Below are 25,056 nucleotides of genomic sequence, written 5' to 3'. Positions count from 1 at the left end.
TATAGGTTTATCATTGCATTTTGTTTTTATATATGTTCATGGGAAAATTATGTCAGATTCATTCCACTGTCTTTCCTTTTCCTATCCCCCTTCCTTCCCTTCATTTCCCATTGTCTACTCAACTTCTATTCTTCCCCTTACTCCCCCTCCCCTTATTGTGGGTTATCGTCCACATATCAGAGAAAACATTTGACCTTTGATTTGCGGGGGACTGACTTATTTCACTTAACATGATTGTCTCCAGATCCATCCATATGCTGGCAAATGTCATCCTTCTTTATTTTAATACTCCATTGTATATATGTATCATATTTTCTTCATCCATTCATCTATTGAAGGGCACTTAGGTTGGTTTCATACCTTAGCTATTGTGAATTGACCTTCCATAAACATTGATGTGGCTGCATCACTGTAGTATGCTGATTTTAAATCCTTTGGGTGTATATTGACGAGTGGGATAACTCGGTCAAATGGTGGTTCCATTCCAAGTTTTCTGAGGAATATCCATACTGCTTTCCATAGTGGTTGCACCAGTTTGCAGTCCCACTAGCAATGTATGAGTGCACCTCTTTCCCCACATCCTTGCCAACATTTATTGTTACTTGTATACTTGATAATTGCATTCTGACTAGAATGAGATAGAATCTCAGTATAGTTTTAATTTGCATTTCTCTAATTACTAGAGATGTTGACCATTTTTTCATATATTTGTTGACCATTCTTATTTCTTCTGTGAAGTGTCTGTTCAATTCCTTAGCCCATTTATTCATTGGGTTATTTGTGGGGAGTTTTTTTGGTGTTAAGTTTTTTGAATTCTTTATATATCCTGGAAATGAATGCTCCATCTGAGGTGCAGGTGGCAAAGATGTTCTACTATTCTGTAGGCTCTCTTTTCATGCTCTTTGATTGTTTCCTTTACCATGAAGAATAAGCTCTGCTCTTTTATGTGGAAGTTCTCAATCTTGTGCCTTGCAAGTGGCCCTCTGTATTCCAACAAACACCAATGTCTGTGGCATCATAACAAATTTCAAGAATATAATCCTGGTGAAGGAAATCACCCATATATTTTGTGTGAGGTTTTAGTTAATCACTCATGTCTGGCTTGGTGTAAGAATGGGAAATTTAGGCATGTCCTAAGTGAATTAAAGGAGTTTAAAAGTATATTCAGCAGCAGTCCATCTCAGGAATACATATAGCTATATAAGCTATTATTGAGGAAAAGGAAAAAGAAAAAAACATGTTTTTAAATTGATGATTTAAAATTTTACCATGAAATTTTTGAAACAAAAAAGAAAAAATATTTTTTAATAAAATGTTATTATAAAAAATTTCAAACAAAAAGAAATAATTATATAATGAACTTCCAAATACCTTCCATTCAAAGTGACATAGCTACTAATATTTTGTAATCTTTACCTCATATTCAGATTTTCCTTGTCCCCAAAATGTCTTTACAATTCATTTGCAAGATACTATTTTAGGGATGAGCTATAGCTCAGTGTTAGAGTGCTTGCTCACACATATGAGACACTGGGTTCGATCCTCAGCACCACATGAAAATAAGTAAAATAAAGGCATTGTGTTCATCTACAACTAAAAATATTTTTTAAAAAAGAAACTTTCATTTAAAAAAAAAATACTACTCTAAAGTTTTTTTTTTTTTCCTGATAATGAAGGTTAAGATATTTGCACATTCTAGGAAGGTAAAAAAATAGTAAAAAAAAAAAAAAATTAAAAAGCAAAGATACCTTTGAATTAATGTCCAGAGAGACTTGTATACTATATACGACAAATTGATTTTATAATTCAATTATAAAATTTTATAATTTTATAATTCAGTTTTATAATTGATTTTATAATTCTTAAAAACCATATGAAATTGGCTTAAAGAAAACTATAGCTTGATCATTGCATTTTGTTTTAGAGATATTTGGCTTAAGAGTTCATGATTTACAAAGGTTCTTTTAAAACTAATTAACTTGTCACTCAAGTTTCTATTCTTAGACCAGAGAAAATAACATAGTACCCCCCTTGATATTTTATTTAATAAAAAAAAAGTATTTACATTATTATTTATTAGGATATTAAATGTTATTTAAGGCACATAATTGTGAATGTTTATAGTAATTAAAAATCAAATTATTTAATAAATATTACTATAATTATTATTTATTATATAATTATTATTTATTATTATATTTAAGAATGATATTTAATCCTTTCAACAACTCTTTGAGGAGGCTATTATTATTCTGTTTTATACATGAGAGAAACTCATGTATAAAAGTAAGTAGATTCATCAGCATTAGGTAAGAGAGCCAGTAAGTAACAGTACTAGGATTTGAACCCATGCATTTGACTCCAAAACACATCTTCTCAACCCCCAGGCAGAAAGGTGAACCTCTTATTACAAAGAATTTGTAGAAATCCATAAAAAGAACAGCAAGTTCTCAGGTAAAGATGCACAGGATATGAACAGGTAATTTCATGAAGAACAAGCTATTAAAATATATTTTAAAAAGTTGGGCTGAGATTGTGGCCCAGTGGTGCAGTGCTCCCCTGGCACATGCAGGGCCCTGGGTTCGATTCTCAATACCACATACAAAAAAATAAGTAAATAAAATGAAAGTATTGTGTTCAACTACAACTAAAAATAAATAAATAAATATTTTTTTAAAAAGTTTACCTAGTACAATGTGTGACACAGTGCTTAATAAACTAGTAGATGCTAGTATTTAATGATGTCTGCTTACTAACTATGTAGTACTTAAAAATGTTTGATGAATGAACCCCAACAGTTATTAACTGGTCCTTTTATAGAGTTTATCCTTTTATAGAGTGTATCCTTTTGTATATCTTTTGTATATCAGACTGGAAAGTCTGAACAGATAAAAGATAAACACCAGGTAGCTATAGTTGTTATTCCTGGTGTCTAGGAGTAATGGTTGCATTGGAGTGAAGACTACATTGTTTCTACTACTGTTTTTTTAATGATCACATGTGATCAGAAAAAAATTAATTCTTATAATGTGTTGATATTATTTGGCCCTGATAATTCTTTTCCTTGTAATCTATATTAAGAAAATATTCTCAAAAATAAGGCAAATACTCATGTCTAAAAATACTATTATTAAAATATTGGAAACATCCTATTTATTAGCTTTTCTGTTGTGTCTTGTGGCTGCAATCTAATTTTTATTATAGCCACAGGACAGGAGCTGGCTCTTATTTGCACCCCTGCAAGTTCTAGGATATAATCTTATATATTCCTTCCCCATCCCCAAAGGAAGATATCTATTCCTTTGTTATTGAATTAAATTAAAATATATGTCATTTTCAACTTCAGCAGATGCTGCTAGGTGAAATTTTTACTGGTTCACAAGTGCCACTGACTTCTGTTCATTCAATATCCTAACTGCCTGTATTGACTTTAAGGAAACAGCTGTCGTGTTTGATAGGAAACGAGGGTACAGGTCAGTAGCAGGAGACAGCAGCAAGCTACATCCAATGGGGCAATATTAATCAGGTTCTGGAAGACAGAATTGAAGAATATTGTTACGGCCTTAGAGTGAGGATTTCTTAAATTGCACAACACAAACATTTGTTCAAAATATTGCTATATGTAAGAGGAAAGAATATAATGGGTAGACTGCAGGGTTGCCTCCCATAGTCCCTACCTCCTACCTAATGTTGCTTGTACGTAGTCTCCTCCATGAGTGTAGGTTTGACCTATTACTTGCTTCTAACCAACAAAATACAGTAAAAATAACAGTAAGTATATGGTTGTGTGTATGTGCTTTTCTTACCATAAGCAGAGGACCTCCCCAAGCCAGGTCTTAACTCCTGGCCTGAAGAATCTCTGAGATAATAAATATGTTTTATTTTAGGTTTTAGTAATTTGTAACACATCAGTAGGTAACAAGTGAAGAGAAAAGTAAAAGTACAGTGTCAACTGCATAATTTCTCTGCAGGAAAATCCACCCCTAAGACCAACGGTGGTACAAAGTCAGTATCAACATTTTTGGTAATAGCAATTAGCCTGACTCCTCACCCTGCCACTCTTTCCTCCTTGCCTTTGCTTCCCTACTTGAGATTCTCCTCTTCTCCATTAGGTAAGCTATTGGCCTTCCTTGCGGTCCTTTATTCACAGTGATTCCTCCCCCTCAAAAGAGTAAGTAAGGTTGTTGATATGTAAGCCTTTTGAGCCTGCCTCTTGATGTTTCCAGCTTTATTAACAAAATCCTAGGTGGATAATCCCAGCTACTTGAGAGGCTGAGGCAGGAGAATATAAATTCGCAGCCAGCCTGGGCAACATACACAGAAGACCCCTGTCTCAAACAAACAAACAAACAAGAAATCACAGGTGGAGATTGGCATCATTCATTCTACTGCTAGGCTGAAGCAGGCCTTATTTGAAAGTATGCCATATTCAAATCTCACCCAGGTATGAGGTTCATAGTGATAGGATATTAAGGGCTTTATAATGTGAGTGAGTAGGCCATGCTAAGGCAGAATGCCTCATTTGTAAATTTCCCTGCAACTAGTGGCTGTTCTGAAAATTATAACTTATACATTGCTGCACATGAGCCTTGTTCATAAAAGAACAAATTCATGAATTCTCCATGGATGGATCACAACTGTTACAGAAGAGATAACAAAGAGGAGAGTGGAAACAGATGAACAAAATTCTTTGAAATTGCCTTTTTGTGGCTATTATTTGTTCCAGCCAGAAGCTTCTATTTGTCTTTTTCTGGAGATGAGAAATATGAGTGTGATCATCAAGGGAGGAAAGGCTTTCTAATATGGTTATCTGGTGTGTATGAGGTTGTTTTACACTCGCATCTTGCTTGTATGGAAAATCTGTGAACAATATGCAATGCAGACCACAAAAAAATTCCCTGAAGTGGAAAAAGCCTAGCAGGCACTAAATGAAAGATACCTCACAAGAATAAAATATGGTCACTTTGAGGTCTGACATTCCAGGCCAGACTACTTGTATTAAGAAGCAAGATTTTGAGTTAACTTTTGTGCATGGTGAGAGGAGGGGGTTCAGTTTCATTTTGTTGCATATGGATTTCCAGTTTTCCCAACACCATTTGTTGAAGATGCTATCCTTCCTCCATTGCATGCTTTTAGCCCCTTTATCAAATATAAGATAGTTGTAACTTTGTGGATCGGTCTCTGTGTCCTCTATTCTGTACCATTGGTCCACCCGCCTGTTTTGGTACCAGTACCATGCTGTTTTTGTTACTGTTGCTCTGTAATATAGTTTGAAATCTGGTATCACTATACCGCCTGATTCACACTTCCTGTTTAGAATTGCTCATGCACAAAAGTTAACTCAAAATGGATCAAGGACCTTGATATCAAATCAGAGACTCTGCGTCTGATAGAAGAAAAAGTTGGCTCCGATCTACATATAGTGGGGTCGGGCTCCAAATTCCTTAATAGGACACCCATAGCACAAGAGTTAATAGCAAGAATCAACAAATGGGACTTACTTAAACTAAAAAGTTTTTTCACAGCAAGAGAAACAATAAGAGAGGTAAATAGGGAGCCTACATCATGGGAACAAATATTTACTCCTCACACTTCAGATAGAGCCCTAATATCCAGAATATATAAAGAACTCAAAAAATTAGACAATAAGATAACAAATAACCCAATCAACAAATGGGCCAAGGACCTGAACAGAAACTTCTCAGAGGAGGACATACAATCAATCAACAAGTACATGAAAAAATGCTCACCATCTCTAGCAGTCAGAGAAATGCAAATCAAAACCACCCTAAGATACCATCTCACTCCAGTAAGATTGGCAGCCATTATGAAGTCAAACAACAAGTGCTGGAGAGGATGTGGGGAAAAGGGTACTCTTGTACATTGCTGGTGGGACTGCAAATTGGTTCGGCCAATTTGGAAAGCAGTAGGGAGATTCCTGGGAAAGCTGGGAATGGAACCACCATTTGATCCAGCTATTGCCCTTCTCGGACTATTCCCTGAAGACCTTAAAAGAGCGTACTACAGGGATACTGCTACATCCATGTTCATAGCAGCACAATTCACAATAGCTAGACTGTGGAACCAACCCAAATGCCCTTCAATGGATGAATGGATTAAAAAATGTGGCATCTATACACCATGGAGTATTCCATGACAAAATCATGGAATTTGCAGGGAAATGGATGGCACTAGAGCAGATTATGCTTAGTGAAGCTAGTCAACCCCTAAAAAACAAATACCAAATGTCTTCTTTGATATAATGAGAGCAACTAAGAATAGAGCAGGGAGGAAGAGCAGGAAGAAAAGATTAACATTAAACAGAGACATGAGGTGGGAGGGAAAGGGAGAGAAAAGGGGAATTGCATGGAAATGGAGGGAGACCCTCATTGTTATACTAAATTACATATAAGAGGTTGTGAGTGGAATGGGAAAATAAACAAGGAGAGAAATGAATTACAGTAGATGGGGTAGAGAGAGAAGATGGGAGGGGAAGGGAGGGGGGATAGTAGAGGATAGGAAAGGTAGCAGAATACAACAGTTACTAGTATGGCATTATGTAAAAATGTGGATGTGTAACCTATGTGATTCTGCAATCTGTATTTGGGGTAAAAATGGGAGTTCATAACTCACTTGAAGCTAATGTATGAAATATGATATCTCAAGAGCTTTGTAAGGTTTTGAACAACCAATAAAAAAAAAAGAAGCAAGATTGTCAGGTATCAGGAAGGTGGGCTGATGAGTGGATAAAAGACTGAAGCCAACACTCCTGAAAACCTGTGGCACCTTCCCTTGAATGGGCACAACCCACAAGTTTTGTTTCTTGAGCCCCATAGATTTCCAGAAATTTCTTCAGTTTCTCAGTCTCTTAGCTACTACATTAATATCAGAAAATAACTAAGAAAAACTACCTTAACTCCTTTCCGAGTTTCTTCTTTTCCTGGGATTTTGTCCCTTCAAATTCTCTTTGCCTTTAGTGTTTTTAAAGGACTTTTAAACAGTATTTTTCCAACTTTTCTAACTGCTTTTGGTTGGGAGATTGCTCTCTGTCAAGGTAGTCTACTTCATGCACACCATGACCAGCTTTTGCCCAGCTTCACGTTCTGCCAGCCCTGCTATTGAGAATTGTGTCTTTTTGAGTTTTTTACTGTATGTGAGAATTGGTTTTTCCTCGGTAAAGTCTTAGAATTTTCAGTTTATCCCCAGTGTTATATTTTATGCTGATATTAACTTGAACTGTTATTGTTTTTAAGCTGGAAACTGGCAGGCTCCTACTAAGAGCTTCTTATGTTTTTTCTCTCGTTTTATTATTATTCATGTATTATGCTTTCATAAATTATTCTCTTCATTTATCTTCCATTGTTCATCTCTTTTGTTTTTTACTTCTATACGATAAGAAATGTGGGATATTTCCCAAAATTTATCTTCTGATTCATCTAATTAAACTTTTTATTTCAGCATTCATGCGAATAGTTTCTAAGGAATTCCTTGTTTTTTGTTTCCTTTTTATATTTTATTTCATGGAACTCTCTTGGGAGAGCAAATTTGGGGAGTTTTGTCTTACATTGCCTCTATTCATTCTGATGTATTTTTTTCTAGAGCCATTAAGTTTCTTCAGGGGGAAAAAAAAAAACCCAAAACTTTTTTTCTCTTTCCATATTTTTTATTGTCGCTTCATAGCTGTACACATTGATGGTACTTTTTACATATTTGTACATTCACTCAATGTAACAATATTATTTGGCCAATATCACTCCACAGAACTCTCCCAGGACTCTCCCCACTTCCCCATTTTCCACACCTGGCCGCTTTCTTCTACGGATCTCCCTTTGATTTTTAGGAAATTCTCCCCCTAGCTTTCCTTTCCTTTTTCCCCTCTAGCTTCCACATGTAAGAGAAAACATACAACCCTTGACCTTCTGAGTTTGGCTTGTTTTGCTTAACATAATGGCCTCTAGTTTCATCCATTTTCCTGCAAATTACATAATTTCATTTTTCTTTATGGCTAAAAAAAAGTGTGTGTGTGTATCATATTTTTTTATCCATTCATCCATTGATGAACACCTATGCTAGTATCATAGTTTGGCTATTCTGAATTGTGCTGCTGAAAACATGGGTATGCATGTGTCACTGTAGTATGATGAGTTTAATTCTTTAGGATAAATTCCAAGGATTGGTATAGCCAGGTCATGTAATGTTTCCATGCCTCATCTGTTGAGAAACCTCTATGCTGATTTCCACAGTGGTTGTATTAATTTACAGTCTCACCAACAGTGCTGAAGTATTCCCTTTTCTCCATATCCTCTCCAGCATTTATTATTATTTGTATTTTTAAACAACTGCCATTCTGACTGATAAGAGATGAAATCTCAATGTAGTTTTAATTTGCATTTTCCTAATTGCTAATGATGTTGAACATTTTTTCATGTATTTGTTGGCCATTTGTATTTTTATTTTGAGAAAAGTCTTTAATTCATTTGCCCACTTATTAAATGGATTGATTTTTTTAGTGTTTTTTGAGTTCTTTGTACATTCTAGATATTGATCTTCTGTCAGAAGAGTAGCTAGCAAAAATTTTCTCCCATTCTGTATGTTCTCTTTTCACATTCCAAATAGTTTCCTTTGTTGTACAGAAGTTTTTAAATTTGATACCATCCCAAGCATTAACTCTTGGCATTATTTCCTGATCTTTAGGGGTCCTATTGAGAAAGTTGTTGCCTGTGCATATATGCTGGAGTGTAGACCCTATGTTTTCTTCTAGGAGTTGCACAATTTCTGGTTTTAATTCTGAGATCCTTGATCCATTTTGAATTAGTCTGAGTCTTCTACATGTGCATAACAGTTTTCCCACCACCATTTGTTAAAGAGGCAGTTTTCCCCCAATGCATGTTTTTAGCACATTTGTCCTGGTTCAAATGACTGTAGATGTGTGAGTTCATCTCTGTGCTTTCTATTCTGTACCATTGCTCTGTGTGTTTTTATGCCAGTACCATGCAATTTTTGTTACTGTATCTCTGAAGTAAAATTTGAGGTCAGGTATTGTGATACCTCCAGCATTGCTTTTTTGGTTTCGAATTGCTCTGTCTCTTCTGGGTCTTTTATTCTTCCAAATGAACTTTAGGACTTTTTTCTCCCTTAGTTCTGTGCAGAATGCCATTGGAATTTTGATATGGGGGAAAAAAATCTTTAAACTTCTTGTTCAAGGGCAGCATCTCTAAAGCAAATATCTCAGCTAGTTAGCATTTGGATTTCACTTATTCCCCCTTCTTAGGATGTCCCTTCCCCCTGTCTCTTTCTCTGCCCAGTTACTCAGGTCCTGAATCTCTTTCAGTTTCTACACAGAATAATCCTTGAGGCTATGCTGGGGTTGCAGAGGAGTTGCTTGGGAGTGCTGAATGAAGAAGGTGTCCTGGGGAACTGGCTGCCTCTCAGCCATACTTTCTTTCATTTAGGTTACTCTGTTCTGTGTCTTTTACTGAGCACCTGTGAAGGACTTGGGTGCATCTGTGAACAAAACAAGAAAACTCAACCACAGCTCTGCAGAGTTAGAGGTTAGGAAGGCAAGATGGGGATAGGCATAAAAAAATAGTAAATTAATATACTGCCTTGATGGAAAGAATGAAGCAAGATAAAGGGATTTGGAAGTGCCTTGCCTGGGGGATAGAGGGCAGTGGTGGACTACAAGTGATCTTTCTACATTTTGTTTGGAAATCATTTCAAACTTAGAGTTGCAAGAATAAGAATAGTGCAAAGAACACAATATACACTTTACCCAGATTTACTTACTGTTAATAATCTACCTCATTTGCTCTCTTTGCACTCTTGTTGCCCTCTTTGTGCTCTTCCTCTCCCTCCACTTTGTGTGTGTGTGTGTGTGTGTGTGTGTGCGCGTGTGTGTGTGCGTGCATGCGCGCGCACATGTGCATGCACATTTGTGAACTGTCTGGGGTTGAGTTGAATGTATCTTTCATCCCTAAATACATCCTTAAGAGTATAGTTTGCAAGAATAGGGTTATTCTCTTTTAACCACAGAACAGTTATCAACTTTAATAAACTTAATATTGATGTAGTACTTTAGTTTGTCTCCATATTTCAATTTGTTGTTTGACCCACTAAAGCCCTTGATCCCCTGTCCCCGAGTATGAGACCCCATCTGAAATCAGGTATCACATTTAATTTTCATGTCTCTGTATTCTCCCTTGATCTGAAACATCTCAAAGCATTTCTTTGTTTTTTCATGAAACTGACATTTTGAAGAATATAGTCACTTGGGGGGGGGGGGCGGGCAAGTAAAAAAAGAACATTCTTAATCTTGCATTTGTCTCATGTTCCCTTTTGATTAAACTGAGGCTGTCTTCATTACCACAGAAGTGATACTGTGTCCTTCTCAGGGTTACACCTGTGGGCACATAATGTTCAGCTGCTGCTCATTGGTGATGTTACTTTTGATCACCCAATCAAAGTATCCAAAATTTCTCCACTGTAGAGTTGTTACTTTTTTCCTAACAATTAATAATCTCTGGGGAGACACTTTTAAGATCATGGCAACATCCTTTTTTTTTAATCAAAATTTTCTCCTGTATTTAACATCCATTGTCTGTTCTTACCTAATCAAATCTTTGCCATGATGATTGCAAAACTAATTTCCAACTCTAGTATTCTCTCCATGGGGGACCAGTTGTCTCAGTCTTCTATAAGCCCTACTTTCCCCCACATTGTATGTATTTATGTATGTGTATATGTATATATGTATATATTTATCAGCATGGACTTGTGAATTTGATTTATTAAAGATGTATCATTATTGTAATTAATTATTTTGGAGATAAAATTGTTCCATATTTGACCAATGCTAATCCTTCAACCTGACTTTCATATTAAGCTAGTTGGTCAGTAGACCTCTTTGAGAAATGATTTGCAGCAGGGGGAATTAGCTATGTGCCTGTCTAGGGGACAGGGATTCCAGGTTCAGAAATAGTTATCACAAAGGCTTTAAGCCAAGAGTATGCTTATGTTTGAGGAACAGCAAGGAGGCCAGGTTGGCTGGAATAAACGAATAGTGTGGAATAATAGGAAAGTTGTCTAAAAAGTCTTTGTTTTTACTCTAAGCAGAAGAGTGATATATGACTTGGATTTTAAGAGGAACATTCTCATTGCTGTGTTTGGAATAGACTGTAAGAGAACAAGAATGTAAGCAGGGAGGCCAGTGATGAGGGCATTGCAATAATTCAGGTGAGAGATGATGGGGTGTATATGAAGTAGACCATAGAGGTAACAGTTGAGGTTATCAAAAAAGGAATCTGATTCGGCAAATATGTTGAAAAGAAAACCAAAGAATTTCCTAATTGATTAAATATGGAATGTGAACGAAAGGGAGGACTAAGGATAACTGTAAAGTTTTAGGCTATCAACTGAATTAAGAAAGACTGAGTAGATTAGCTTTAGGATAGATCAAATGTTTCATTTTGGAATACTAAAATTGAGATGGTTAGGCATTGCAAGTAGAAATGGAGAGTAGGAAGTCACTTTTTAAAAAATGCTGGAGGTAGAACTCAGTAATAGAGGGCTTGCCTGGCATGTATAAGGCCCTGGTTTCAAGGCCCTAGATTCGATTCTTAGCATACCTCCCCCCACACACACACTCAAAGTAAATAAATAAGAATTTTTTAAGTCTGGGGTGTCAGCTGTCAAAGGCAATTGAAAAGGAGAAACTGAAAAAGTGAGAGGAAACCCCAGTCAATGTAGTATCCTTGGAGCCAAGTGAAATAATACATCAAGAACAGAATGATTTACTCTGTTGGATATTTCATAAATTCACATTACATGAGGACTGAGAATTGACCATTAGCTATAGTGATGTAGAGGTGGCTTTGAGAGACTTGAAAGATTAGGTCTGCTTTATTTTTCTTTTTTCTCCCAGAGTATTGTGAGAAATTTAACAAGATATAAGAACGAGCTCAGTTAGTATTACTTAAAATCATTGTCTTCTGTTACAAAATGATCAGCTGCTCCTCAGGTGCTAGTGACCACTTAGAATTAGGCTTCTTTTTTTAATTTCTCAGATGTACACTGACACTTTGAAGAACCTGAGGTATTGCAGTACAGAGGGCACTTGCAACCTCGGAAGCCCTCCCCTTTTTCCTCAGGCACCCCTCAAGTTATACTACACCCTATCCTTACTGGCCCTAGTTGGTGGCTTCCAAGAGATGACTCCAGGAATTGCTCTGGAGATCTCCCCTGGTGAAGTCTGTGGCCACAGAACACAGCCCCCTCCCACCCCCCACCCGGGACTAGAGAAGTCAGTGGCCTCAGACCCCTGTTTGTTGATGCCACCAACACCTCCCAGCCCAAGGCTACCTGGGACTTACACCAGCATTTTTGATTGATAAACCGGTAGTCTGTCCTATTTATTGGCCAAGTATTCTTGAGGGCCAGTGACAGTGCCTCCAGGGTGTCAGGAATGCTGTCCAGTCCTGTCAGGGAAGGCAGGTCTTCCAAGCTCTGTAGCAGCTGAGAGCTCCGAGTTGAGAGAGGCAGTGGCAGGACCGGGCCATCACCACCAGGAGGGATGCTGACCTCATGAAGCTGGACACATCTTTAATTTTTCCCTCAACTGAATAAAACGGATCCTACTCTTGAAACAGGCTACTGGGAATAGGTGTACTTTCTTTAGTTGCTTGGGCCTTACCTTTGGCCTCTGAGTTAACTATGTTGCCGAGTTATAGTCTCTCTCCTGGGGCCTTACTGTCCTAACTGATGGATTTATTCTTTTCCATATAAAATGCAGCTAGAGAGCTATACTATGTGCCTTCCAGTTGATATCTAAGAAGTTGAGAGTGTTCTGTGACAGCTTCTATGGCAGAAATCCCTCACTGTCTGGTGCTTTCTGCTGAGTATATGCCTCTGATTATGGGACTCTCCATTTTGTCACTCTCTTGGTCGAAAAGCTTGTGTTTCTTGGTCAACATCACCATCCTTTCACATTCTGTATAGCTTTGCCATTGGGAATCATGAAAAAGGCCACAGTAGTTAATGTGAGAATTTTGTAGCTGTAGATGTGAGGGGGGGTTTGCAGTTGTCATCATTCACTGAATTCTGAGTCTACAGAGAACACTGTCTCCATGAGAGATTATTATGCTACAGAGCAGCTTGTAAAGAATAATCTTCAGTGAACCTATGAAATTGATATTTTCTGAGTGAACTCATAGTGATTCTGAATCAGAAAGACTCAAAATAAAGTGGATTCCAAGAGATCTCAAACTGAGAGAAGAGCATTTTGCATTCAAAATGAAGGAAATGTAAAGTACATAAAGTGATAAAAGCTGGAGAAGAATGGGGATGTAGAAAAATTTTTTGAAAGTTTCAAATATTTGTGTAATCATAAGTTATATAAAGATCTCTGCAAATATGCAAGCAGTCTTGGTAATTAGCAATCTTGGCATGTAGATTAAATACTTAAAAGGACTTTTTACATTCAGATAATTAAAATGTAGTAAAATTTCTGCCCCAGGAGGTCTGAGTATCATTCAAATGAATGGAAAACGGTAAAAATATTATTCTTGAATACCATAATAACCAGAACATATTGAAACAGCATAATTTTTGTTCCAGTAATCAGTAGTTGAAAGATTTAATGCTTTATTTCTTAGAAGATGGGCTTAGTTATTTCTGAGGCAAAATGATTTGAGATACTTGTAAAGACAGCCCATGTTTAACAATAGTGATAGTTATTCGTTCAAACATAAGAAATTTTGTTTCCAAACAATAACTATTACAAAGAAATTCTTGTGTATAGCATATTTAATGGTTAATGACATGGGCTCTGAAGTTCAGGTCTCATCTTTGTTACTTCATAGCTGAACCTCAGGTTTTTCGTCTATGAAAAAGGAAACTTTGGAGGGTTGTTGTTTTTATTAAATAGGATAACAAGTATAACAAATAAGATGATCATAAGTGTAGAGTATTAATGTAGTGCCTAGAGAACATTAAATAATCATTATTACTGTCATTCTAAGTACTTCCCTACTGTGGAGTATATTCCTATCTTACATATGAAATTTTAAAGACAGAATATAATATCTCAAAAAGCAAGCTCTCAGTGATTAAAATATAATGGCATTTGCAGCTTATAAACTGCATACTTATTAAATAAGCCAAATAGACTTGTATTTTCAGTCTGATACTAAGGAGAGGAATACCTGACCTTATGAGGAGAAGAGGTAAACTGGGATTATTTCTAGATCTAGACTTTGACTGTTAGCAACTTTGTCTTTGATGGCTGTCTGAATTATGTTATATGTTTGTTAAGACATGCTTTAAACACTGTTGGCAATCATTTAAGAAGAAAAACTGTGTGCTCCATTTTCAGCCTGTAGAGAGGGAAACAGTGCCTTTACTGAAGCAGGCAATCCAACCTAATAAACAAATAGATAGGATAGCAGTGATGCTGTTCTTTTGAAGAGGTTGAGGTACAATTTGTTGTGGCTTCACTTGGTCATAACATATATAGTCATTGTTTTTCCTCACTTGGTCATAACATATAGGCATTGTTTTTCTCCCAGGAAAATGGATGCCTCTATAATAAGCTAACTATACAGTAAAGTTTATAAAGAATTTTTTTCGGTTTATTCTGCCTTTTTAAAAAATTTTATGTAATGAAACATACATACAAACTACACTGTAACATCATACTCTTTACCTTATGGCCACACCTTAAGTTGTTTCTTACCTTCCATTCTGAAGAATGATTAATAATAGTAATAAATTCAAGAAATATGAGCACCAGAATATTGTCACTAATCCCCATAAGTGTATCCAATATAAAAAGTCCCATTGTGCATATTTACTTTCCTGTACTGTTGAAGACATTGTTGTGCTTCATTATCAAAAGTTGACTGTGGCAGATTTCTAATGAGAATGTGAAATATGTGAAAATGTTTTCTTAGAATAGAGTAAATTGGCCAGCGTAGAAGTTCTTTTTTTAATGAGACAGTAATATAAGAAAATATTTTGTCATGTACAAAGATTTGGAAACCTTCTCTGCACAGCTGTGGTACAAAATTAGGTACACTTCCTTGACCTGAGTGATTTTTTTTTATTTTTGCTAGTAGGTTTCTATATAAAAAATAAAGGAATTTCCTATTACTTTGACTTATACTATAAAATTTAGACTATAAATTTTATTGAAATTATCATTATGATATTTAAGAAAAGTATAAGTTTCACCTAACAGGTTACAATTGTTGTTCTACAAAGGTAAGAGAGGAAAACTTATTAGTTGTGATAAACAGTCTTTGGTTTTGTATTTTTGCGAGGCAATGAGGCATTCAGAGTACATATTAGAACTTCCTTATTGTTTTGGTCCATTCCTATGATTTCAGAGTGCACTTTAATTCTCAATTTGTTATTGATATAGATCAACCAGATATAGCCCTGTGGTTGCTCATGTATGTTTAGTTTCGCTTGCATGCAGTTTTGTTTAACATGGGTCACAGTAAAGGATCATTTATAAAAGTAATGGATTTCTTCCTGTTTCTGCCAGCTGATTTGATCAGTCTAAAGTTTCTTATGTATTATTGGTTACATAACTAACATGGAATCTGTGTGGTACATTTTTTAGTTTGACAGTAACTGAATTAGCCATCTATATTCTCTAAATCTTTGAGGACATTTTCATAAACATAATAAGGAAACCCTTCATTTTGAAGTGAATCAACTCAAAATTAAAATGAGGAATGAGTTACCATACCAGACTAAATGATCAGACTTCTTGGCAAACAGATTGTTTTAATTAATTGATTATACTGGATAACTATTTGCCAAGTGGAAAAAAAACAAGAATATTAATTTCTAACTTTCCTATGTAAAATGTTTGTAAAATGTTTTAGCATATTATCTGCACTCAGAAATAGAGTATAATAGTATATAATTTAGTTTTACTTTCCTAATAAAGAATTTTATAGTACCTAAGAGTTCTGGTTTTGAATATCTTCTCTAGAAAGCAAGTTTTCTCTACATTGTAGCCAGCACTTATCTTTCCTCTTATTGATAATAGCCATTCTAACAGGAATGAGGTGGTATCTCATTGTGCTTTAATATTGCATTTCATTGATGATTAATGAAGTTGAGCATTTTCTTATGTATCTGTTGGCTGTTGGTGTGTCTTTTTGAGAAGTATCTATTCTGGTCCTGTGCCCATTTTTAATCCACTGCTAACATCGTATCCAATGATTAGAGTTACTTGTTTCTTGCTTTTGACTTGTTTGAATTTCTTATATATTTTGGATATTAACCACTTGTCAGATGTGTGATTAGCAAATATTTTCTTATATTTGGTAAATTGTCTCTCCATTCTGTTGATTATTTCCTTGTTTGATGTAATCCCATTTAATAATCCCATTTGTCTCTTTTTGTTTTCGTTGTCTCTTTGGGGATCATATTCAAAAAAACCATTGTTTACACAATTTCACAGAACTGAAAACCTTATGTTTTCTTCTAGTAGTTTTACAATTTTATGTCTTTTATGTTTTACAGTTTTGCATATATTGCAAGATAAGGGTTTAATTTCATTCTTCTGCATGAGCATATCTGTTTTCTCCAACATTATTTATTGAAGAGACTGTTCTTTTTCCATTGTATGTTCTTAGCACCTTTGTTAAAAATCAATTGACTGTAAATGTGTAGAGGGTGCTATATTTTGTTCTGTTGGTTTATGTGTCTATTTTTCATGCCAGTATCTGGCTGTTTTGATTACTAGAACTTTGTAGTGTTTGTTTGGTTTTTTTGTTTTGCAATGCTTGCCATCAAACCCAGGGCCTCACACATGCTTGGCAAGTGCTCTGCCAACTAAACCTCTGGCTCATGTAGTGTATTTTTGAAGTCAGGTAATTGATGCTTCCAGCTTCAATCTTTTTGTTCAAGATTATTTGGCTATTTGCATCTAAAATCTGTGCATATTTTAGAGTAGTTATATTTCTGTGAAAATGTCATTGAGGTTTTGATAGGGATTACATTGAATCTATAGGTTGCTTTAGGTAGTATATATTTTAACAATATTAATTTTTTCAATCCATGAACACAGAGTAACATCTTTCAATTTATTTGTATCTTCCTCAGTTTCTTTCATCAGTGTTTTGTCATTTTCAGTCTACAGGTCTTTTGCCTCCTTGGTTAAGTTTATTCTAAAGTATTTTATTCGTTTATTTTTCATAAGCTTTTATAACTGAAATTATTCTCTTGATTTCTTCTTTGGGTAGTTGTTAGTGTATAGAAATGGTACTGATTTTTGTATCCTAAAACTTTACAGAATTTGTTTATTCTAACAGATTCTTGGTGGAGTCATTAGGTTTCTTTCTATATAAGATCATTTCATCTGCAAACAGGAACAATTTAATTTTTCCCCCCAAATTTTAGTGCCTTTCATTTCTTTATCCTGCTTGTTTTGGCTGCAACTACTATTATTATGTTAAGTAGAAGCAGTGAGAGTGGGCATCTTTGTCTCACTCCTGATGTTGAGGAAAAATTTAACTTTTCACCATTGAATATGATGTTAGCAGTAGGCTTGTCATGGATGGCCTTGGTATGATATGCATTCCTTCTATACCTAATTTGTTGATGAGAGTTTCTATCATGAAAAAATGTTGAATTTTGTCAGATGCTTTTTCTCCATCTATTGAGATGATCATGTGATTTTTGTTCATTCTGTTAATAGGGTTTGTCACATTTATAGATTTGCATATTTTTTACAAGATTCTATTCAAAAAATAGTAAGAAAGAAGAAAAAATAAGCTAGACATAGTGGTGCACACTTCTGATCCCAGCCACTTGGGAGGATGGAGTCAAGAGGATCACAAGTTTGAGGCCAGCATCAGCAACTTAGTAAGATCCTGACTCAAAATAAAAGATAAAAATGGCCAGGGAGGTTATGCAGCCATGACTGAGAGATGAGTGTTAAGCCTCTTAGGCATTGGAACTCTTTGTCAGCCAAGTTGATGGTATACATTTCCTAGTGTTTATAAAGGATTGATAACATTGGGCATATTTGGAAGAATTTTTTTATACTGAGTCACTAGTTGTATAGTGCTATTTGTGATTGAATTCTTCCACACCCTTCAGAAGGAAGCATGTTCAGTCATTATGTATAAGCCTTTCATGATATTTATATAATGTTCTCATATACTATTTTGCTTTCAAAAATGTCCCATGCCTTAATTTTATTTACATGCTTAAATTTTTAATTAATGAAATTATTAATGCAGTTTTACCTTTTAATAAACACAAATATTTCAAGTTATTACAGGTCTAGAAATCACATTAATAGTGGATTCACATAGATAAATCCAGATGATGACTTTGAACAGTTAAAAACCATGTTTAAATAAATAGTTTCATTACTATTAAATAGTTGTACAAAATGAAAAAAAATGGCCAGGGATGAAGCCCAGAGGTACAGTGCTGTAAATGCAGTCTCCAGTACTATGAAAAAAAGAAGAAAGAAAGAGGGGAGGCAAAGGAGGAGGAAAAAGAAAAGAAAGAGGAGAAAGAATAAAAAATAATAATATTGGAGTATGAAAAACTTAAAGTGCAGAATAAGGTTTGAGATTTACATCTTAGATTTAGACCTCAAATATAAGCAATGACTTTAGATGGAAATTCATTTAACGTACTAAATTATATTAAAAGACAAATATGAGATTTTATGGAGAAATCCAACTATATCCTATAAACATAAGGTGATAGCAATGTAGAAAGTAGAAGAATGGAAAAGGATGTATCTTGCAAATTCTCACCAAAAGAAAACTATGTTAACATTAAATAAAATAAACCCTAAGGAGAAAACATTCCTAGAAATGAAGAGTCACTTCATATTCATAAAATATTTTGAAAGTGGTAACACCATCACTACTGGTAGTGCATAAATTAAAGTATAATAGCAGGATATTAGAAATAAATTTATGCCATAAGTTGTAAATTTAAATAAAATGGATAAATCCATAGAAAAAGATAACACCAAAACAGGTGCAAGAAGACTATTAAAGAAATTAAATAAATCCATAGTCAAAACTCTTTCTAAAAATAAAACTCTAAGCCCAGATGCTTCAACTGGTGAGTTCTACCAAATATTCAGAAAATAAACAATTTTGTTATTTTACTAAATTTTCAGGATAATGGAAAAGGGAGTCATGCTTCCTCACTTAGTTTTTCAAAATAGCAAAATTTTTGTATCCAAAACCTTGAAAAAAATAATGTGAGAAAAGAAATCTACAGAACAGAATTACTCATTAATGTACAAAAATCTTATACAAAATATTAGGAAACCAAATATAGTAGCATTCATAAAACTAGTACAATGACCAATGTATGTTTATCTCAAGAGTGGAAGTTTACTTTCACAAGAGAAAGTTAGTATGGTAGTTTATCACATTAATAAATGAAAGTGGAAAAATCACATTATCATCTAGATATACAGAAAAAGCATTTGATGAAACTAACATCCATTTAGGATTTCAAAAAGCAATTTTCAAATTGGGAATAGAGGAAAAAAATTTCTAATCTGACAAAATACATCTCTAGAAAACCTTCACTCATATTTTAATATACTGGCTAATTCAAGTGATGATGCTGAAAATTTTTCCTTTGAGATTGAGAATAAGAATTATTCCAGGGGCTGGGGCTGTAGCTCAGTGGCAGAGTTCTTGCCTAGCATGCATGAGGCACTGGGCTCGATCCTCAGCACCACATAAAAAAAATAAAATAAAATAAAATAAAGGCATTCTGTCTATCTCCAACTACAAAAATAAAAATAAAAAAGAATTATTCTGTTCAGTATTTTACTTAAGGTTTGGGCCAACTCAGTAAGTAAAAGAAATAAAAGACACGAATTTTAAAGGAAGAAACAACATTGTCATTATTTGTGGATGATATGGGTGTGTGCTTAGAAAATTCAAGAAATCTCCAAACAAGTTATTAGATCTAGAAAGACACTTGAGTAAGTATGCTTGACACAAATTCAACATGTAAATATTATTTGTCTTATATCACCAACCACCATTTAGGAAGTGAAACTTTTGGATACCCTTAAAATAACCTTAAAATAAATAATAAAATCTTGAAAACCTGACAAAAGTGGAGGATGACTATAGGTCCTTGTCTACAATGTCTTTTACAGACATTAAGGAAGATTTACAGTAGAGGAAGAACTATCCTGTGTTCATGTACTAGAAAACTCAGGTATTATTGAATTTAGGATAGACAGTCCCAATCAGAATCACAAAAGAAGCTTGTAGAATTTGGATAGCCACTGCTGAAGTGTTTACAATATGCAGAGAGCCAGAAATATCTAAGGCATTCATGTGTGTGTGTGTGTGTGTGTGTGTGTGTATGTGTATGTGTGTGTGTGTGAGACTAGGGATTAAATCCAGGGCCTTGTGCTTGCTGAGCAAGCACTCCACTGCTGAGCTACATCCCCAACCCTTTTTTATATTTCATTTTGAACAGGGTCTTGCTAAGTTACCTAGGCTGGCCTCAACCTTGCAGTCCTCTGCTTCAGCCTCTAGAGTAGCTGTGGTTACAGGTGCATACCACCACACTGGACTCCATGGCATTCTTGAAGAACCAGATGATGAAATAAACTTACCCTACCAACTGTCAAAATATATATGAAGCTTTAGTAAATATGACATTGTGATCTTGGCACAGAGTTAGAAAAACTAGGCTAGTGGGACAAATTAAACATCCCTAACTTGGGTCCATTCACACATATACAGGATTTACAACATGAGTATCATTCAGAAAAGCAGGGATAGGTCAGCCTTTGCAGTTAATCGTGCTAGGACAATTGGGTTTCCATATGGTAAAATATTAAATGAGACCCATATTTCATAGCATACGTGGAAATAAGTTTCAAGTTGATTATGGACCTAAATGTGAAAGGCAAAACCATCAGGCTTTTCAAGATATTGCTCAGGAATATTGGCTGCCCGGGACTCTGTAGCAACTGTAAACTGGCTGACCTGGCTTCTTTACCAGATCTTGTTCCTGTAGCTCCAGGTGGGACTGACAAACCAGGACACAGCCACAGTTGAGAAGTCAGCTTCATAGTTTTCTTTGTTGCTGCCTCAGCTGCTAGCAAGAAATCTACTCCCTGGCCTATAGGGAAAGCTCTTCCTGCAGGATGGAGAGGTAGCCTCCTTAGCCCTTCACCTAGGAGCCCTCAGCAGGGTAATGAGAAGCCCTTCCTTTTTCTACCAGCTACGTCTTCACATAACCACCCCTGTTTGAAATCCATCAAGTCTTTTGAAGTCCAACAGAACATCTAGAGCACTTTCAAGAATAAAAGGACTCATAATATTAAAATTAACTTAAAGAGATAGAAGAACTCTGAATTTGAAGGTGGAAAATAAGTGGTTGTTTGTAGCACTACCCTGAGTACGGAAAGATTTTTCATTCTTTTTTCCTCTGACTCTTCACGCACGCTGTTAAGTATCCAAGTAAAATATCAGATCCTTAAATTATACTGTTAACATTAGATAATATAATAAAAACTTACTTTCCGTGTGAGCTCCAGACATATACTAAGGTAACTATACTTTTAAAAACAGAAGAGAGAAGTATAATATTTTATAAATGTGGTGGTGTTCTAGAGTTCCTCTTGATCTACATCTTCTTCAATGTTTAGTATTATTAGACTTCTTAAATTTTGCCAGTCTGAACGGCATAGGGTACAACTCTAAAAGTGACAGCAGTCAACATGAATTTGAGCTATTGATAGCAGTCCTGAAAAAATAAATATCTTTGGACAACAGGCAGAAGTGAAATAGTGGCATAACCACTGTACCTCAATGTAACAGTGGGATGATTTCTGCTCCAGAGCTCTGGAGACCTGGAAAGTTGCTGTGTTCATTGCTTATAGTTCCTGTACCTGAAAATGACTAGTTATGATGGTTGTGCTGTATACTCTGCTTATCTGTGTCCTCAACATCGTAGTGATTACCAGTGAATCAGGAATGTTGTATCCCTTTGTTATGCTAGAAGGGGAAAAAGAAATTGATCAGCCATTAGAAAAGTGCTGGCTTTCCAGAGCTGATCTTTCCTTCTCTGTGTTGGAATGCCCTGAGTTGGAGTTTATGATGAAACTGGCATCCAGAATGAGCAATTTCTTAAGCCCAAGACAATTCAGGCAACTGGCTCTGATTTGTGGCTTTTGGAGTCTGTCATTGCTGACTTACTGAAGCCTATGACATCTCCATCACAAGTACCCATTGCATGCCGCATGAAGCATTTATTAATCATAGTTCAATCAATCCAGCACCCCCTCTTCTGCTCTTTACTTGAGAAGATGCCAGAGTAGCAAAATCTCGCTTTCATATTCTGACTGAAATCCTGCATTTATTCCAAAAACACATTAGAAGCATTTGCACTGCATTATTGTCAATCTAACATTTAAAAACTGTCTGAAAATGTTGCTTCCTCCTCCCAAGAATGTTTTTCACTCATCATCAAGGTCATACAGGTGTTCAAGGAACAATATGTTCTTATTATGTGACAGAGGAGGAAATCCAGTGGAGGTCAGATTATTATAACCAAAAAAAGAAATAGCTAAAATATCTCAATTCTTGTTGAGAGAAAAGGAAAAAGTCTACAGGAAATAGCTGAGCACTTAGCTGAGTGATATGACCAAGGAAAAACAAGAAATATGGCTGGAAAGAAAAAAGTCCTCCACAGTTTTGACCTTCAAGGCCCTGTTTTCTATTAAAGAGATCCATGAAGGCAGAATCACAGGGAATATCTTATAGATTCAACATTCGGGCATTGCCATCAAACAGGCTACAGATGAAAAAGACATGAAACCCACCTTTACTCTCAGGGACTACGGGAGAAGCATTTACTTCTTTCAGAAGGAGGAGTGTAGGGCTGGGGTGGTGGCTCAATGGTAGAGCACTCGCCTAGCACATGTGAGGCCCTAGATTCAATCCTCAGCACCATATAAAAATAAATAAGATAAAGGTATTGTTTCCAACTACAACTAAAAAATAATTATTAAAAAAAAAAAGAAGGAGGAGTGTAAATGCATAACAGAATTGGTAAATGAAATCTCTGATATCTGATATCAAAGGCACCAGATCACAACTGAAGCTAAATATAGCCAAAGGTTTAAACCTACATTGTAGATAACACTATCTAATTTATTAAAGAAACATTCTATTTTTTAAATTATTTATTTATTTATCTATTTGTTCTAATCAGTTATATAAGACAGCAGAATGCTCTTCGATTCATTTTACACAGATGGAGCACAATTTATCACTTCTCTGGTTATGCACAAAGTAGGATCACACCATTGGTGCAATCATACATGTATCTAGAGTAATGATGTCTTTCTCATTCCACCATCTTTCCTACTCCCATCTCCCCTCCCCTCCCCACCTTCCTCTCTGCTCAATCCAAAATTCTTCCACTCATCCCATGCCCCCCCCCATTATGGATTAGCATCCACTTATTAGAAAAAACATTCAACCTTTGGTTTTGGGGGATTGGCTTACTTCAATTAGCATGATATTCTCCAACTTTGTCCATTTACCTGCAAATGCCATAATTTTATTCTCTTTTATCGCTGAGTAATATTCCATTGTGTATATATACTACAGTTTCTTTATCTATTCATCTGTTAAAGGGCATCTAGGTTGGTTCCTTAGTTTGGCTGTTGTTAATTGTGCTGCTATAAACATTGATGTGGCTGTAGTATGCTGTTTTTAAGTCCTTTGGGTATAAACTGAGGAGTGGGATAGCTGGGTCAAATGATGGTTTCATTCCAGGTTTTTTAAGGAATCTCCATACTACTTTCCAGATTGGTTGCACCAATTTGCAGTCCCACCAGCAATGTATGAGTGTGCTTTTCCCACCACATCCTCACCAATACTTATTGTTATTTATATTCTTGATAATTGCCATTCTGACTAGAGTAAGATTAAATCTTAGAGTAGTTTTGATTTGCATTTCTCTTATTACTAGAGATGTTGAACATTTTTTAATATATTTGTTGATCTATTGTATATCTTATTCTGAGAAGTATCTGTTCTTTTCCTTAGCCCATTTATTGATTGGGTTGTTTGTTTTTTGTTTTTGATGTTAAGTTTTTTGAGTTCTTTATATATCCTGGAGATTAGTGCTCTATCTGATGTGTGTGTGGTAGAAATTTGCTCCCATTCTGTAGACTCTCTCTTCACTTCATTGATTCTTTTGCTGAGAAGCTTTTTAGTTTGAACCCATCCCATTTATTGATTCTTGATTTTATTTCTTTGCACTTTAGGAGTCTTATTAAGGAAGTCAGGGCCTAATCTGACATGATGGAGATTTGGGCCTACTTTTTCTTCTATTAGGCATAGGGTTTCTGGTCTAATTCCTAGGTCCTTGATCCACTTTTAGTTGAGTTAAAGAAACATTTTAAATGAAAAAATAATATCTTCATGATTTGGGGTTAGAGAAGAATTTCTTAAATAAGACACAGGATAATGAGTATTAAAAAGAAAAAATATCTGAACCCAATATAAAAATGGGCAAAGGACTTGAATAGATATTTCTTCAAAGAAAACATACCAGTGGCCACTCAGGAATATGAAAAGGTGCTTGACATTGCTAATCATCAAGGACATGCCAACTAAAACCACAATGCTATATCAACTAACACATGTTAGGATGACTATTTAAAAAGCACAAGATTATAAGTGTTGGTGAAGATGTAGGGAAATTGAAATCTTTGTACATTGGACACACTGTTGGTGGGTATGTGCTACTGCTGGGTAATAACTGGTACAAATACTTTGGTCAAATGTTCTCTCTGATATGTGGATGCTAACCCACAAGGGTGGGGTAGATGTTTAGTGGGTTAGATAAAAGGGAATGAAGGGAAGTGGGGGAAGAAATAGGAAAGACAGTGGAATGAATCTGACTAACTTTCCTATGTACATATGTGAATACACCACAGTGAATCTCCACATCATACACATTCACAAGACTGGTATCCTAATTAGATTAAGATATTCTCCACATTTGTATAAA

The 25,056-nt window shown here is 35.4% G+C and overlaps 1 protein-coding gene across 3 annotated transcripts in view; it reads left to right on the top strand.

Moving 5' to 3' along the window:
* Ldah (lipid droplet associated hydrolase) overlaps positions 1-25,056 on the top strand; it is a 91,198-nt gene that overhangs the window by 36,843 nt on the left and 29,299 nt on the right. The window lies entirely within an intron of this gene.

The sequence above is a fragment of the Callospermophilus lateralis genome, chromosome 14 (genome assembly GCF_048772815.1).
Source record: "Callospermophilus lateralis isolate mCalLat2 chromosome 14, mCalLat2.hap1, whole genome shotgun sequence".
Taxonomy (NCBI): Eukaryota; Metazoa; Chordata; class Mammalia; order Rodentia; family Sciuridae; genus Callospermophilus; species Callospermophilus lateralis.
Note: the sequence above shows the minus strand (reverse complement) of the source record. Positions and strands in the feature narration are given on the sequence as shown.